Raw genomic sequence first — 6,049 nt, 5'->3', positions numbered from 1 at the left:
GATCTTAGGGGAAAAGCCCCCAGTTTTTCACCACTGAGTATAATTTTAATATAATTTTTCATATATGGCATTTGTTATGTTGAGATATGTTCCCTCTAAAGCTACTTTGTTGAGGGTTTTTATCACGAATGGATGTTGTATTTTGTCAAGTGTTTTTTCTGCATCTATTGAAATGATCTTATGGTTTTTTAATCCTTTCTATTGTTGATGTAAAGTATCACATTGATTGATTTACAAGTATTGAACCATGCTTGAATGCCCAGAATAAATTCCACTTGATCATGGTGAATAACCTTTTTATATATTGCTGATTCAGTTTGCTAATATTTGGTTGAGGATTTTGCATCTGTGTTCCTCAGAGATATTGGCCTGTAGTTCTCTTTTTTGTAGTGTCTTTGTCTGGTTTTCTTAGCAGTAATGTAGGACTCACAGAATTAATTTGAAAGTTTACCTCCTCTTCTATTATTGGAATAGTTTGAGAAGAACTGATATTAATTCCTCTTTAAATGTTTGGTAGAATTCACTTGTGAAGCTATGTACCCTGGACTTTTGTTTGTTGGGAGTTTTTGATTACTGACTCAATTTCATTGCTGCTAATTAATCTGTTCAGATTTTCTATTGCTTCTTGGTTCAGTTTTGGGAGGTTAAATGTTTCTAGGAATTTATCCATTTCTTGTAGATTGTCTAAGTTGTTGGCATATGATTGCTCATAGTATTCTATTATAATTGTTCGTGTTTCTGTGGTGTTGGTTCTTATTTCTCCTCTTTCATTTCTGATATTTTTATTTGAGTTCTCTCTCCATTACTTTTTTTTCAATGAGTCTGGCTAAAGGTTTATCAAATCTATTGATCTTTTCAAATAACCAGTTCCTTGTTTCATTGACCTGTTCCATTGTTTCTTCAGTTTCTATTTTATTTCTGCTCTAATCTTTATTATTTCTTTCCTACTACTGGTTTTGGGTTTTGTTTGTCATTCTTTTTCTAGCTCTCATGGATGTAAAGTTAGGTTATTTATTTGAGATTTTTCTTGCTTGTTGAAGTAGGCCTTTATATTTATAAAATTCCCTCTTAGAACAGTTTTGCTGCATCCCAAAGATTTTGGACGATTGTGTTTTCATTTTCATTTGCCTCCATGTGTTTTTTTTTTAAATTTTTTTATATTTTAAAAGATTTTATTTTTTTATTTGACAGAGATCACAAGTAGGCAGAGAGGCAGGCAGAGAGAGAGAGACAAGCAGGCTCCTGGTTGAGCAGAGAGCCCGATGCGGGGCTTGATTCCAGGACCCTAGGATCATGACATGAGCCAAAGGCAGAGGCTTTAACCCACTGAGCCACCCAGGCACCCCCCCTCCTTTTTTTTTTTAAATTTTAAAAGCCAGATACATTTTTAAGAGATTATGCCTACAATAAATAAATTATGTAGTGATGGAACATTAAAAAAAAGTTGATGAACGAAAGGCACATTCTCAGAGTTCAGGAGTAGAAAGAACAGAAGAGCTCTTTTTGGTTTGGTTTGAAGTAGGAGAAAAGGGAAACAGGTGTGTTGAAATTATTTTTCAGGTGAAGGTTTCTGTCAGTTGAAGCATTAACATTGGCTTCTTTCTCCTTGCTCTAAAGCAGTTTTTTCTTTCATTGGCTTCTGAGATGTGTTTAGTCTTCCTCTGTGTAGAGGTGATACATCAGGTCTACCACCAGTGCTGAGATGGCTGGGATCACCCAGCTGGTCCACCAGCTGGAATTAGAATCAACAGTAGTAATGACAGTTTCTGAAGGCTTAGTTATCTGCTCTGTCATCTGGATGAAGTTCCTGAGTGATTTATGTTTTGGACAATTCTCGACCATCTGTAGAGTGTCCCATATCCTCAAAACTTTCAGTAACATCCCCTCCAGTTTATTCCCTTGATACTTCTCCCCCACCAAGATGCTCCTCCAAAAATTTGGTCAAATTGTACACCTTGTGGTGCAGAATCAACCAGGAGCTCTTGCTGTGGTTGTGCTTCTGGATCTCTTGCAGGATGTGGTACTTCATAGCCTGGTCTGACTGCTCGGCCATTTCAGAACATGGCAAGCCTTAGGCCAGGGAGACACCAGCTGAGTCTGGAGGAGCAGAGCACACATCTCAGCTAGTGGGGCCCAGGACATTCCTAGGGTCTTGGCCTTGTGCCCTGCGTCCATGTAATTTTTAATTTCTTCCTTGATTTCTTTGTTGGCCCATTCATTGTTTAGTAGCATATTTTTTTTTTAAAGATTTTATTTATTTGACAGACAGAGATCACAAGCAGGCAGAGAGGCAGGCAGAGAGAGAGGAGGAAGCAGGCTCCCTGCCGAGCAGAGAGCCCGATGCGGGGCTCGATCCCAGGACCCTGGGATCATGACCTGAGCTGAAGGCAGAGGCTTTAATCCACTGAGCCACCCAGGTGCCCCTAGTAGCATATTGTTAAACCTCCATGTATTTATGTTCTTCCCAGATTTTTTCTTGTGGTTGATTTCTAGTTTCATAGTGCCGTGTTTGGAAAAGATGTAGGGTATGACTTTTTGAATTTTTTTAATTTGTTGAGCTTTGTTTTGGGCCTAATCTGTTTTGGAGAACGTTTCATGTGCACTTGAAAAGGATGTGTATTCTGCTGTTTTAGGATGGAATGTTCTGAATATATCTGTTAGATCCATCTGGTCCAATGTGTCATTCAAAGCCACTGTCTCTTTGTTGCTTTTCTATTTGGATGACCTATCCATTGATGTAAGTGGGGTACTAAAGTCCCCTCTATTTTGTGCTTCATATACTTGGATGCACCCATGTTGGGTGTATAAATATGTACAGTTGTGGTATCTTCTTGTAGAATTGTTCCCCTTACTATTATATAATTTCCATCTTTGACCCTTGCTAGAGTCTTTGTTTTAAGATCAATTTTGCCCAATATAAGTATTGCTATCAGCTTTCTTTTCACTTTCATTTGCATGATAAATATTTTTCCATCCCTTCTCTTTAAATCTGCATGTGTCTTTAAGTCTAAAAAGTATCTCTTGCATATAGATGAGTTTTGCTTTTTTAATCTACTCTGTTATCCTATGTCTTTTAATTGGAACATTTAGTCCATTTATGTTCAAAGTAATTATTGCTAGGTGAGAATTTATTGTCATTTTGTTATTTGTTTTATGATTGTTTTTGTAGTTCTTCTCTGTTCTTTTCTTCTCATGCTCTCTTCCCTCATGAATTGCTAGTTTTATTTAGTGATATACTTGGATTCCTTTTTCTTTATTTTTTGCTTATCTATTACTGGTTTTTGATTTGTGGTTACCTTTAGGTTTGCATATAACATCTTCTGCATATAGCAGTCTATATCCAATTGATGGTTGCTTAAATTTGAATCTATTGTTTATTCTTCTCTCCCCCCAATATTTTAGTTATATGGTGTCATACTTTACATCCTTTTATTTTGTGAATCTCTTGACTGATTTTTTATAGCTATACTTAATTTTACTGCCTTTGTGCTGTCTATCTTTCTTACTCCTCCTTATGGCCTTTCCTTTCCACTCAGAGTCCCCTTTATAACATTTCTTTTAAGACTGGTTCAGTGGTGCTAAATTTCTTAACTTTTGTTTGTCTAGGAAACTCTTTATCTCTCCTATTCTGAATGTTAGCTTTGCTGGAGAGAGTGTTCTTGGCTGCAGATTTTCCTCTTTTTCTTTTAAAGATTTTATGTATATATGTATGTATGTATTTAAGAGAGAGAGAGCATGAGTGGAAGAGGAGGAGTGAGAGGGACAGCAGACTCTGAGCATGGAGCCCAACACGGGGCTTGATTACATGACCCCAAGATCACAACCTGAGCTAAAATCAAGATGTTCAACCCTGAGCCACCCAGGTACCCCTGCAGGGTTTTTCTCTTACTACTTTGAACATATCATTCCACTCTCTTCTGACCCATAGAATTTCTCCTGAAAAAATCAGCTAGTAGCCTTATAGGGTTTCCTTTGTATTTAACTGATTTCTGGTCTCTTGCTCCTTCTGAAATTCTCTTTATCAGGGCACCTGGGTGGCTCAGTGGGTTAAAGCCTCTGCATTCGGCTCGGATTATGATCCCAGGGTCCTGCCTGCTTCTCCGCCTACTTGTGATCTCTGACTGTCAAATAATTAAATAAAATCTTTTTTTTATTAAATATTTTATTTATTTATTTGACAGAGATCACAAATAGGCGGAGAGGCAGGCAGAGAGAGAGGAAGGGAAGCAGGCTCCCCGCTGAGCAGAGAGCCCGAGGCGGGGCTCGATCCCAGGACTCTGGGATCAGGACCTGAGCTGAAGGCAGAGGCTTTAACCCACTGAGCCACCCAGGTGTCCCTTAAATAAAATCTTTTAAAAAATAAAATAAAATAAAATAAAATAAAATAAAATAAAATAAAAATAAAATAAAATTCTCTTTATCACTTTATCTCTTTATCACTTTTTGCTGTTTCAATTACTGTGTGTCTTAGTGTGGCCTCCTTGGATGATTTTGTTCAGGGCTCCTGCCTCCTGGATTTGGATTTCTGTTTCCTACCCCAGATTCAGGGTGTTTTCAGCTATTATTTCTTCAAGAAATATTTCTACCCCCTTTTCTCTCTCTTCTCCTTGTGGGATCCCTATAATGTAAATTCATAATGCTTTATGGTGTTATTGAATTTTCTTAGTCTATTTCCATTTATTTTTTTTCTTTCTCCTGTTTAGCTTGATTGATTTCTATTACTTTGTCCTTCAAGTTGCTGATCTGTTCTTCTGCTTCCTCTACTCTACCATTTTTCCATTTAGTGTAGTTTTAATTGAGTTCTTCATCTCTGATTTTTTTTTTCTGTTTTCTACCTCTTTTTAATGGTCTCACTGATGTCCTATACTCTTTTCTCAAGTCCAGTGAGTACCTTTGTGAACAATACTTTATATTCTCTATCAGGCATATTACTTATTTTATTTAATTTAGGCCTCTTGGTGTGATTTTGTCCTGTTAATTCATTTGTGACATATTCCTCTGTCTCCTCATTTCATCTAACTCCCTGTGTCTGTATGTATTAGGAACATTAGCTACCTCTCCTGCTTTTGAAGGTAGTCACCTTATGAAGAAGAGGAGCTATAGTGCTCTGCAGTACAATGTCCCCTGTTTACCAGAACCTGGTGCTTCAGGGGTATCTCCCATGTGTATTGTGTGTGACTTGCTGTTGTGGCTGAGCCACTTTTTTCTTCAGTCTACTCATCTGCAATAGTGCACTTTGCTTGTTGTGGGCAGGACTTGGTCCTTGTGTTGTCAGAACCCAGTCTGGTGCCACCTTGGGCTTGTTTGAGTCATACCTGGTATTTGCCAGAGAAGCAGTAGCACCAAATTCTAAGGTGCTTTCCCTGTGTTCCCCTAAGAAGCTATTTTTGGTGGGCAGGTCCTGCATTCAGATTAGATGTCTGCCCATAGCCCACTGCTGGGTCCATAGTCAAACTGGAGTGTGTAGTTATCTTCCCCATTCCTTGGGACAAGAGTCATTTTGGAGTGGTGCTGGCCCTGTTGGGCGTGTAGCATCACTTCAGATGGGCTCAGGCCAAGAAAATATTGGAGGGGCAGGTCTTCAGGAGAAAGTGGGGGCAGGACACATGGTGTTAGCAGGGTCTGCAATAGTCTTCTGCAGAAGGGAACCTGCAGCTATCTGGGGAAACTCTTGCCCAGGCCTGGTTGGAGAGGGTATATTGCCAAGGCTCTTGGGTGCAGGGCTCACTGTTAGCAAGCTAGGGGGAGAGTGTTTGTGCTTCACTGTTTCCCACAAGTGTCCAGGTATCTAGGTTGGGGGGAAGAGGAAGGAAATGGTATCTGTCAGTTCTTATCCTTGGAGATGTCTCCAAAAGATTCCTGTCCCTCCAGCACATGCTCTGAGATTAGTAAATAAATCTTCTTCCAGGATACTTCAGGCACTTTTCAAACTGCTGCTTCTATGCTGTATCTCAGCAGGGCTATTTATTAAGCTATCTTTTTATGGTGGGGACTCCACTCTTTTGGGTCCCAGAACCAAGCCTGCTGGTTTTTAAATTTCCAGGTGTTA

General features: G+C 39.0%; 1 pseudogene; it reads right to left on the bottom strand.

Moving 5' to 3' along the window:
• Nucleotides 1-1,650: 1,650 nt before the first annotated feature.
• Nucleotides 1,651-2,053, bottom strand: LOC116873484 (annotated as a pseudogene).
• Nucleotides 2,054-6,049: the final 3,996 nt, after the last annotated feature.

This window comes from Lontra canadensis, unplaced genomic scaffold (genome assembly GCF_010015895.1).
Source record: "Lontra canadensis isolate GAN:19392208 unplaced genomic scaffold, GSC_riverotter_1.0 scaffold33, whole genome shotgun sequence".
In the NCBI taxonomy this organism is placed as follows: domain Eukaryota; kingdom Metazoa; phylum Chordata; class Mammalia; order Carnivora; family Mustelidae; genus Lontra; species Lontra canadensis.
This window is presented reverse-complemented; position numbering and strand designations above follow the sequence as displayed.